Source organism: Panulirus ornatus, chromosome 71 (genome assembly GCF_036320965.1).
Source record: "Panulirus ornatus isolate Po-2019 chromosome 71, ASM3632096v1, whole genome shotgun sequence".
Classification (NCBI taxonomy): Eukaryota; Metazoa; Arthropoda; class Malacostraca; order Decapoda; family Palinuridae; genus Panulirus; species Panulirus ornatus.
Window position 1 is genome coordinate 10,259,250 of NC_092294.1, and position 12,205 is coordinate 10,271,454.

The 12,205-nt window shown below is 49.1% G+C and overlaps 1 long non-coding RNA gene across 1 annotated transcript in view; it reads left to right on the forward strand.

Moving 5' to 3' along the window:
* The first annotated feature begins 115 nt into the window (after window positions 1-115).
* LOC139747967 (uncharacterized) overlaps window positions 116-12,205 on the forward strand; it is a 132,047-nt gene continuing 119,957 nt past the window's right edge. Inside the window, exons 1-2 of the long non-coding RNA XR_011712490.1 lie at window positions 116-330; window positions 635-793. This is a non-coding gene — a long non-coding RNA (uncharacterized lncRNA). The remainder of the gene's footprint in view (window positions 331-634; window positions 794-12,205) is intronic.

The window sequence follows — 12,205 nt, forward strand, 5'->3', positions numbered from 1 at the left end:
GGCGTACCCTCCCAAAAACTGATCCCCCCCCCACGTTCGAATTTTTTCTTTTTAATTATTATTAAAATCTTTATTTTTAATTTTTTTTATTTTTTTTTTATTATTTCTTTAATTCGTCTGGAACTTTGGTTTCTTACGATTCGTTCAGGCAACAGTTTTTAATTGCTTACAGTCTTTTGGAACGTCTGACCCCTCCAAATAGGTTATTACAGTTATATGGTTGTTTGCCTTAATTAGCAGTAGAGCTCAACATTGGAATAATGACTACCTACCTTTTGTATTTGCAGTATACAAACAATAAGAGACCAGCTTTTGAAGCTCCTTTTACTGGTAAATGATGACATACAATTGCATCTTCTTTACCCAATCGTTTCACAGATCAAGAATTGTAAGGATAACATTGCTAGCGAGAGGCTTTTGTCCTCGCAGTTGCCACCAATTTGAAGCATATATTTAAAGATGATGATAATAGATTAAACTATAATGTACCCATGATTTCAGATCTATCATGACCCACACACAAACATTGGTAGATGTTACATATAATATTTCTTAATTTAACTTATTATCAATAGAAAAATATGCCTTAATGTGTTCAAGCTGAAAGGAAAATTAAGACACCGTTCATTTCCAGAATTCCAGTCAAACAACGGGTTGGATATGATGACACTCCGACCACCGTCGAGGACCACGTCACCCTCAGTCGCCTGCTGACGTCGCAAGAGGGAGGGAGGAAGCCGTCATTAGAGCACTCAAGTGTCTTGCCTCAAGGAGGGTGGTACCTCCTCCACGTGTAAGTTTGATAGTGGGGTAAACCTTCGTCGAGTCAAGGAGGGTGGTACCTCCACGTGCGAGTTTGATAGGGGATAAATCTTCATCGAGTCGAGGAGAGTGGTACCTCCTTCACGTGTGAGTTTGATTAGGGGTAAACCTTCGTCGAGTCAAGGAGAGTGGTACCTCCTTCACGTGTGAGTTTGATTAGGGGTAAACCTTCGTCGAGTCAAGGAGGGTGGTACCTCCTTCACGTGTACGTTTGATAGGGGGTAAACCTTCGTCGAGTCAAGGAGGGTGGTACCTCCTTCACGTGTAAGTTTCATAGGGGGGTAAACCTTCGTCGAGTCGAGGCGTCAACCACTGATATAAATGATTGACATGACGGTATGTGACAGACTGGGACCCTCCCTGTGACTTGTGTCACGATTGGGAGCATTTGGTTCTTTAGGGAGCGCTATGCTCTCATGGTATTGTTAGCCGGGAGACCATGATCTTGTGTCGGAGAGTGAGTTGCCGTAGCACCCTAGGGAGGGAGGGAGAGAGAGAGACATCAAACCCGGCGCGATGCAGTAAGACTGTTGCGTGTTAGCGAATGACTCGCTCGTTATGTCATGCGTCTTCGTCTGTTTTGCAGTGATCCGCCGCCGTGTATCAGGATGGGACGTGCCAATGCGCCTGGATATGAGGTGCAGGCGCATGTCAGTTGGTGAGATCGTCGTTTGAAATTGAACGGCTTTGATTTTAGAGGACGAGTCGGGCGTTGTTGTTTGTCATTGTTGAGGGGGGGGGAAAGAGAACCTCTCGTCGTTTGCCAGAGAACAACAGACCGCCGTGGTAAACTATCGTACATCAGGGCATGAGCCCACGACGTGTGGTCAAATCGAAACCACTGACTTCTGTCAGGGAGTGAGTAGCGTTCCTCCACCGTCAGATAGGAAGCCGCCCTTGTGTACCAGGGAGTTAGTGGGAACAGTGTGTCCTAGAGTGAGGTGCCAACATGTGCTAGAGAAAGAGCCAGAGAATCTGTCACTGTGAGCAGCCATTCTTTGCCACGGTAGTTTGTTAGGAAGTGATCAGCGGTATTGTTTTGTCGCCACTGTAGTAATGTGAGGTAGGAAGCTAGCCTTCTGCATCAGGGAGTTAGTCATGTATTGTGTCATGGTGTGAACTACCCACGTATGTTACAGACAAAACCACCGACGTGTTTTTGCCTGTGAAGCGTGTGTGTCAGGCAGAAAGTAATCGTAACGCAGTTAGGCCATGTAGTGTATCTGGGAGTGAGCTACCGATGTGTATCAGAGACGATGCCACCGACGTCTATCAGGGAGTGAGCAGTGTTTTTAGTGTGTCAGGTAAGAAGCCATACCGTTGCGTGTCAGAGAGAGAGAATCGAATTTGGTTTGCCATGAAGTGAGCTACCGACACGCGTGTGTAAGAGACGAAGCTCATCGATGACTGTTGGAGAGTGAGCAAAGTTTTTGAGTTCGTCGAAGTAACGTATGTTGAAGTAAGCTACCGACGTGTATCACAAACTGAGCCACCGACGCCTGTCGAGAGTGAGTAACGCTTTCTTTTCACATTTGTAGTGTGTAAGGCAGGAAGCCGCAATGTATGTATAAACGAATTAGTCGAAGTAGATTGTCGAGGAATGAACCAACGACGCCAAACTAAAGCGTCCCTTTAGGACATATGTTATAGATAATGCCAGAAGACTATTTTCCACTTCATGGTTTATGGGTCGTCAAAGTAAAGCTTTACATTCAGTCTTTTATTTAGGCTAACGGTAGACGGTTTTATATAGGTTTTGTGGGACACATATGTGAGTCGTCGAATTAAAGTTTTACTTGAGGAAATTTCCTCTGGCTAACACTTGTGCGTGCTACATGGGTCATCAAAGAAAAGCTGCACGTTGGTGACTTTACTCTGGCTTCGCCAGAAAATTTCATTTTGCTGTTGAGGGCTACACAGGTAATTAAAGTAAAGCCTTACTGAGTTCATGCTGAACAATGCCAAACGATATTTGGCAGTTCTATCGAGCTCCACAGGTCATCAAAATAGGCTTCACTTTGGGAATTATATGTTTTTGGTACATGACTGGCGATTATATTTAGCTTTTAGGGAGTGATATGAGCTTAAGGTATTAGTCGGTAGGTTATGTGTTAGGGAGCGAGTTGCCGTAGTCTCCCTAGGAGACAGCCACTGCAGGGGGTGGTGGTGGCTGACACCCTACTGTCAGGGAGTGAATCGCCGGCATGTGTCGGGCTTCATTGTCAGTCTTGGAGTGCGCTGACGTCCTGTGTCAGCAGAAAACGGACCAATACGCGCCAGGCTGTGAGATGCTGACGTATGTCAGCTGATGAGACATCATTGGAAAAAGCGGCTCTGATGGTACAGTCGTTCTTGTTTAACAGGGAAGGAATACCTTACGTTTCTCAGACAACAAGCCGTCGTAGTGCACTGTCGTACGTCAAGACGTACGTACATATATATATATACTCGTTAACAAGATGCCTTGATTAGGACATTCAGGTGCCCCTGCTGCCTCGGACATCGTATGAAAAATAAATCGACCACAACAGTTCGCATACGTGTCTTGGAAATTCCCGTCGACAAAGGTTGTTTTGGGAAATACCACATTAAAAGCAGGACGAGCATATTGCTCATGTTTTAGTCTGGTCTGTTGACACACTTCTGTTGATTCTGTCTCCACTTATTATTACACGTTAGGGAAGTACTATAAATACATATGGGGTCACTGGAAACCATCGGGGAAATTCCATTTTCTATGGTGAGTGTGGTAAATGGTGATATAGGTTGGTAGTCCTGGCTATGGCCGTCCCCGGAGATGTACTATCTATAATCGCGATAAAAATATATTTCCATCGTCGAGGACAAATTTCGTCTCAGTCGTGGTTTACCGTAAAAAGACAAACAAGTAAAACATTGTTTAGAAATTGACTGACGTCAAAAGAGTAGGAATATAATCTAAACGTGGACGACGTCTGAATCCGAATTGTTACATTGACTCTGACTTGGACGGACTGATATTCAAAATATATACTTTATTATAGAGCAAAAGGAATTTTCCTACATAAACGTTTAGTAACACACGCATGTAGCACGAGTACATGGAATATTAGTAAGTGTACAGTCAAAAATGAATGTTACAAAACGATAAAAGGCCATGCAAGTCATTTCATTGGATTGAGACAACGCCTTGCCATACAATAAAACCCCGCTTCTGCTTCGAGATGGCGGAGGAGCGCGGTCATTCCGAAACCGAAGATTACTATGTTTCTGGTTCATACGTTCATTTCCTGGGTTGTTGTGGTGAGTGACAATATCGCGTTGAGGGTTCCGGGAAGTGTAGTGGTGGAGGAGACTTCAGGAGACTAGAGAAGAGGTAAGGTACTGGTCACTGAGATACTCGGGGAAAAACCCAATTTGCTGATACAAGTCTTGTGGTGGTGGAAAGGTGAGGATATGTGGCCACAGGTGTCAGGTCGCCGGCTCGGTAGCTGCGTTGAATGATGTTTGCATAAACAAAGATCTTATTTCTATCCAGGTATGAGTAACATTTGGAGATTAATGGTTGTAACCAATGTAGAGTGAGTGGTGAACTAGAGTTAGGTGTACTTAGTATAATTAGCACAGCTAGAAAATGTAGAAAACCTATGAACTCTGTAGACAGACACTTCGAAGTATATTACTATTCACTCAGATGACAGCTTATGATTATTCATCCCGGAATGTGTAACCCACCATTCACATTATTACAGTTAACATGGTTTTGGTAAATTGGCGGTTTAACTCATTTGAAAAATTTTTTTTTTCTTTTGGATGTCCAACATACAAACAGTAACAGACCACCGGGTCCTTTTTTAAGATTCATGTTTCCAGGGAAAGAAATTAGAAATCTGCTGTAAGAGTTCGCCCCACTTCCAAATATCCCTTATACGTGACCACTTTATGCGTTATCACAGCAGCAGACCACAAAAATAATGGTACATTTCCATTATGATCATGTACTTCTGGGGATGTTAGGTAAGGTTTTCATAGGCTGTGGTCGGCTTTGCGGGGAGCTACTGCACTGGGTCATAGTGAGGTAGGCTAGAATAAGTGGGTGAGTGGTGGCTTCTGTACTGGATCATGGTGATGTAGGGTAGCTTCGGTCAGCCGTGAAGCGGTGGCTAGTATACTGGACCACGGTGAGGTGGCCCAGAAATGGGCGATGAGAGTTGTAGCTACTTTACTGAGTCATGGTGAGGTAGGCTAGTGTCGGCTGGCCGGGGAGTGGAAGCTCGTCTACTGGATCGCGGTGAGGTAGGCTAGGATCGGCTGGCCAGGTAGCAGCAGCTTGTCTACTGGATTGCGTTGAAGTAGGCTAGGGTCGGCTGCCAGGGAGTGGCAGCTCGTCTACTGGATTATATTGAGGTAGGCTAGGGTCGGCTGGCCAGTGAGTGGCAGCTCATCTATTGGAATATATTGAGGTAGGCTAGGGTCGGCTGGCCAGGGAGCGGCAGCTTGTCTAATGGATAGCAGTGAGGTAGGTAAGGGTCGCCTGGCCAGGGAGCGGCAGCTTGTCTACTGGATCGCGGTGAGGTAGGCTAGGGTCGGCTGGCCAGGGAGCGGCAGCTTGTCGGTTGGGCAGGGAGTGGCAGCTCGTCTACTGGATCGAGTTGAGGTAGGCAAGGGTCGGCTGGCCAGGGAGCGGCAGCTTGTCTACTGGATCTCGGTGAGGTATGGTAAGGTCGGCTAGCCAGGGAGCGGCAAATTGTCTACTAGATCGCGGTAAGGTAGGCTAGGGTCGGCTGGCCAGGGAGCGGCAGCTTGTCTACTGGATCTCGGTGAGGTAGGCTAAGGTCAGCTGGCCAGGGAGTGGCAGCTCGTCTACTGGATCGCGTTGAGGTATGCAAGAGTCGGCTGGTCAGGGAGCGGCAGCTTGTCTATTGGATCTCGGTGAGGTAGGCTAAGGTCAGCTGGCCAGAGAGCGGCTGCTTCTCTACTAGATCGCGGTGAGGTAGGCTAGGGTCGGCTGGCCAGGGAGTGGCAGCTCGTCGACTGGATCGCGTTGAGGTAGGCAAGAGTCGGCTGGTCAGGGAGCGGCAGCTTGTCTACTGGATATCGCTGCAGAAGGTTTTTTCATCACAAAAGATGACGTTCTCCCAAAACTGATGTGGCTTGTCCGCATACTCCAACGCATATTCCACCCTGCTCTCCATGTTTGCCTCACTTAACACAGGTTTTGTTGCTGGTATGTGACCACGTAGCCCCTCAGAGTGATGTCTGTTTCGGACAGTTTGAGGGGTGCACTGCAGACCAAGATTATCCCGAATGTTGCTAGCGGGCGGGAAGGGGGCAGCAGCAATGACAGCTGCTATGGCCTAGGGAAAGGATGACATATTGCAAATATAACATGTGATGTGGCTGTTTACATAACATCAAGTGGTCCAGTATACCTATATATGCAACATCATTACCTGATCATCTTCCGGGTTTGTGCAACGTGGGCGCCCACGCCGATGCCTGTTGTCTGTGTTGCCCAACTCTGCCTGTCGGCGAATCCATCGCGCTACGGTTGACCGGTGAATACCATGACGTCTCCTAATTTCAGAGTCACTCTAGCCCTCATTATGAAGCTGTAGAATAGCTTCATGTGTCGCTTGTGAGGTCTCCATGGTAAAATTAGATATACCACAAAAACAACCTTTCGACATTGGCTCGCAGTGAACTATACCCGAGCTGTTTCATTGTTTCAAAAGTATATCGCATGTCTCCTTACATTTCCTGCATGGACACGAAATGGCGGTGTAAGATAACCTTTATGGACTGCCACGAACACAGAAGTGCTATAAAATAATACAATATCAATAGTAAAACATATTCTTCCCAAATTACACCTATACATTGTGTTTACCTCGCATTTACATTGAGGTATGCTGCAGCTACCACATGCGGGGGTTGCCGGATATAGCTGTGTGTGTCTCACAGCTATATTGCACACACCAATTCAAAAGTAGGGGTTCGTACTGCCTTGTATGATGTAATTTTATTGTTGATTATATAATGCCGCTCTTGTGGCACGTAACTTACATGGGTCTAGCATAGGACTCTGGAAAACTGCGACTTCCAGGCACGTATACCAACCCTACCGGCATGGTAGAAGAGGTAGGTCAGTGATCATTACAGACGTCTTCAGACCCCCTCTCCGCGATAGTTTTTTGTTGTGTGTACGTGTATATATATATATATATATATATATATATATATATATATATATATATATATATATATATATATATACTCGTTAACAAGATGCCTTGATTAGGGCATTCAGGTGCCCCTGCTGCCTCGGACATCGTATGAAAAATTAAACGACCACAACAGTTCGCATACTTGTCTTGGAAATTCCCGTCGACAAAGGTTGTTTTGGGAAATACCACATTAAAAGCAGGACGAGCATATTGCTCATGTTTTAGTCTTGTCTGTTGACACACTTCTGTTGATGCTGTGTCCATTTATTATTACACGTTAGGGAAGTACTATAAATACATATGGGGTCATTGGAAACCATCGGCGAAATTCCATTTTCTATGGCGAGTGTGGTAAATGGTGATATAGGTTGGTAGTCCTGGTTATGGCCGTCCTCGGAGATGTACTATCTATAATCGCGATAAAGATATATTTCCATTGTCGAGAACAAAATTTATTCTTAAGATCACATTTTGTCTCAGTCGTGGTTTACCGTAAAAAAACAAACAAGTAAAACATTGTTTAGAAATTGACTGACGTCAGAAGAGTCGGAATATATTATAAACGTGGACGACGTCTGAATCCGAATTGTTACATTGACTCTGAATTGGACGGACTGATATTCAAAATATATACTTTATTATAGAGCAAAAGGAATTTTCCTACATAAACTTATAGTAACACACGCATGTAGCACGAGTACATGGAATATTAGTAAGTGTACAGTCAAAAATGAATGTTACAAAACGATAAAAGCCCATGCAAGTCATTTCATTGGATTGAGACAACGCCTTGCCATACAATAAATCCCCGCTTCTGCTTCGAGATGGCGGAGGAGCGCGGTCATTCCGAAACCGAAGATTACTATGTTTCTGGTTCATACGTTCATTTCCTGGGTTGTTGTGGTGAGTGACAATATCGCGTTGAGGGTTCCGGGAAGTGTAGTGGTGGAGGAGACTTCAGGAGACTAGAGAAGAGGTAAGGTACTGGTCACTGAGATACTCGGGGTAAAACCCAATTTGCTGACACAAGTCTTGTGGTGGTGGAAAGGTGAGGATATGTGGCCACAGGTGTCAGGTCGCCGGCTCGGTAGCTGCGTTGAATGATGTTTGCATAAACAAAGGTCTTATTTCTATCCAGGTATGAGTAACATTTGGAGATTAATGGTTGTAACCAATGTAGAGTGAGTGGTGAACTAGAGTTAGGTGTACTTAGTATAATTAGCACAGCTAGAAAATGTAGAAAACCTATGAACTCTGTAGACTGACACTTCGAAGTATATTATTATTCACTCACATGACAGCTTATGATTATTCATCCCGGAATGTGTAACCCACCATTCACATTATTACAGTTAACATGGTTTTGGTAAATTGGCGGTTTATCTCATTTGAAAAACTTTTTTTTTTCTTTTGGATTTCCAACATACAAACAGTAACAGACCACCGGGTCCTTTTTTAAGATTCATGTTTCCAGGGAAAGAAATTAGAAATCTGCTGTAAGAGTTCGCCCCACTTCCAAATATCCCTTATACATAGCGACTACATGCGTTATCACAGTAGCAGACCACAAAAATAATGGTACATTTCCATTATGATCATGTACTTCTGGGGATGTTAGGTAAGGTTGTCATAGGCTGTGGTCGGCTTTGCGGGGAGCTACTGCACTGGGTCACAGTGAGGTAGGCTAGAATAAGTGGGTGAGTGGTGGCTTCTGTACTGGATCACGGTGACGTAGGGTAGCTTCGGTCAGCCGTGAGCGGTGGCTAGTAATACTGGATCACGGTGAGGTGGCCCAAGAAATGGGCGATGAGAGTTGTGGCTACTTTACTGAGTTATGGTGAGGTAGACTAGTGTCGTCTGGCTGGGGAGTGGCAGCTCAAACTACTGGATCGCGGTGAGGTAGGCTAGGATCGCTTGGCCAGGAGCAGCAGCTTGGTCTACTGGATTGCGTTGAGGTAGGCTAGGGTCAGCTGCCAGGGAAGTGGCAGCTCGTCTACTGGATTATATTGAGGTAGGCTAGGGTCGGCTGGCCAGTGAGTGGCAGCTCATCCATTAGAATATATTGAGGTAGGCCTAGGGTCGGCTGGCCAGGGAGCAGCAGCTTGTCTAATGGATCGCGGTGAGGTAGGTAAGGGTCGCCTGGCCAGGGAGCCGGCAGCTTGTCTACTGGATCGCGGTGAGGTAGGCTAGGGGTCGGCTGAGCCAGGGAGCGGAAGCTTGTCGGCAGGGCAGGGAGTGGCAAGCTCGTCTACTAGATCGAGTTGAGGTAGGCAAGGGTCGGCTGGCAGGGAGCGGCAGCCTTGTCTACTGGATCTCGATGAGGTAGGCTAAGGTCAGCTGGCCAGGGAGCGGCCAGCTTGTCTACTGGATCGCGGTAAGGTACGCTAGGGTCGGCTGGCCAGGAGTCGGCTGGCCAGGGAGCGGCAGCTTGTCTACTGGATCGCGGTGAGGTAGGCTAGGGTCGGCTGGCCAGGGAGCGACAGCTTGTCTACCAGATCTCGGTAAGGTAGGCAAAGGTCGGCTGGCCAGTGAGTGGCAGCTCATCTACTGGATTATATTGAGGTAGGCTAGGGTCGGCTGGCCAGGGATTGGCAGCTCGTCTACTGGATCGCGTTGAGGTAGGCAAGGGTAGGTTGGCCAAAGAGCGGCAGCTTGTCTACTGGATTGCTTTGAGGTAGGCTAGGGTCGGCTGTTCGGTGAGTGGCAGCTCGTCTACTTAATCGCGTTGAGGTAGGCTAGGGTCGGCTGGTCAGGGAGCGGCAGCTTGTCTAATGGATCGCGTTGAGGTAGGCAAGAGTCGGATGGCCAGGGAGCGGCAGCTTGTCTACTGGATCGCGGTGAGGTAGGCTAGGGTCGGCTGCCCAGGGAGCGGCAGCTTGTCGGCTGTCCAGGGAGTGGCAGCACGTCTACTGGATCGCGTTGAGGTAGGCAAGGGTCGGCTGGCCAGGGAGCGACAGCTTGTCTACTGGATCTCGGTGAGGTGGGCTAAGGTCTGCTGGCCAGGGAGCGGCAGCTTGTCTACTGGATCGCGGTGAGGTAGGCAAGGGCCTGCTGGCCATGGAGTGGCACTTCGTCTACTGGATCGCGGTGAGATAGGCTAGGGTCGGCTGGCCAGTGAGTGGTAGCTCGTCTACTGGATCGCTCAGAGGTAGGCAAGGGTCGGCTGGCCATGGATTGGCAGCTCGTCTACTGGATCGCGTTGAGGTAGGCTAGGGTCGGCTGGCCAGGGTGTTGCAGCTCGTCTACTGGATCGAGTTGAGGTAGGCAAAGGTCTGCTGGCCAGGGAGCGGTAGCTTGTCTACTGGATTGCGTTGAGTTAGGGTAGGGTCGGCTGCCCAGGGAGTGGCAGCTCGTCCTATGGATTATATTGAGGTAGGCTAGGGTCGGCTGGCCAGGGAGTGGTAGCTCATGTACTGTATTATATTGAGGAAGGCTAGGGTCGATGGCCAGGGAGTGGGAGCTCTTGTACTGGATCGCGTTGAAGTAGGCAAGGGTAGGTTGGCCAAAGAGCGGGAGCTTGTCTACTGGATTGCTTTGAGGTAGGCTAGGGTCGGATGGCCATGGAGTGGCGGCTCGTCTACTGAATCACGTTGAGATAGGCAAGGGTCGGCTGGCCAGTGTGCGGCAGCTTGTCTACTGGATCTCGGTGAGGTAGGCTGGGGTCGGCTGGCCAGGGAGCGGCAGCTTGTCTAGTGGATCGCGGTTAGGTAGGCTAGGGTCGGCTGGTCAGGGAGCTACAGCTTGTCTACTGGATCGCGGTGAGGTAGGCTAGGGTCGGCTGGCCAGGGAACGGCAGCTTGTCTACTGGATCGCGGTGAGGTAGGCAAGTGTCGGCTGGACAGGGAGCGGCTGTTTGTCTACTGGATCCTGGTGAGTTACGCTAGGGTCGGCTGGCCAGGGAGCGGCAGCTTGTCTACTGGATCGCGGTGAGGTAGGCTAGGGTCGGCTGGCCAGGGAGTGGACAGCTGTCTACCTGGATTATATTGAGGTAGGCTAAGGTCGGCTGGCCAGGAGTGGCAGCTCATCTACTGGATTATATTGAGGTAGGCTATGGTCGATGGCCAGGGAGTGGCAGCTCTTCTACTGGAAAGCGTTGAGGTAGGCAAGGGTAGGTTGGCCAAAGAGCGGCAGCTTGTCTACTGGTTGCTTTGAGGTAGGCCTAGCGTCGGCTGGCCAGGGAGTTCAGCTCATCTATTGAATATATTGAGGTAGTCTAGGGTCGCTGACAGGGAGGGCAGCTCGTCTACTGGACGCGTTGAGGTAGGCAAGGTAGGTTGGCCTGGGAGTCGCAGCTCGTCTACTGGATCGCGTTGAGGTAGGCTAAGGGTCGGCTGCCAGGGAGCGGCAGCTTGTTACTGGAGTCCGGGTGAGGTACTGGAGGAGTAGGCAAGGGTCGGCTGGCCAAGGAGCGACCAGCTTGTCTACTGGATCGCGGTGAGGTGGGCTAGGGTCGCTGGCCAGGGAGTGGAAGCTTCTACTGGATTCCTGTGAGGTAGGCAAGGTCGCTGGCCAGGAGTGGCAGCTTCGTCTACTGGATTGCGTTTGAGATAGGCTAGGGTCGGCTGGCCGGGGAGTGGCAGCTCGTCTACTGGATCGCGTTGAGGTAGGCTAGGGTCGGCTGGCCAAGGAGGCAGCTTGTCTATGGATTGCTTTGAGGTAGGCTAGGGTCGGCTGGCCGGGGTTGCAGCTCGTCTACTGGATCGCGTTGAAGTAGGCAAAGGTCGGCTGGCCAAGGAGCGGTAACTTTTCTAATGGATGCGGTGAGGTAGGCTAGGGTCGCCTGCCAGGGAGCGGCAGCTTCGTCTACTGGAATCGGTGAGGTAGGCTAGGGTCGGCTGGCCAGGGAGGGAAGCTATGTCGGCTGTGGCAGGGAGTGGCAGCTCGTCTACTGGATTGCGTTGAGGTAGGCAAGGGTAGGTTGGCCAAGGAGTGGCAGCTTGTCTACTGGATCGCGTTGATGTAGGCAAGGGGTCAGCTGGCCAGGGAGCGGCAGCTTGTCTACTGGATCGTGTTGAGGTAGGCAAGGGTCGGCTGGCCAGGGAGTGGCAGGCTCGTCTACTGGATCGAGTTGAGGTAGGCAAGGGTCGGCTGGCCAGGGAGCGCAGCTTGTCTACTGGATCGCGGTGAGGTAGGCTAGGGTCCGGCTGGCCTAGGGAGCGCCAGCTTGTCTACTGGAT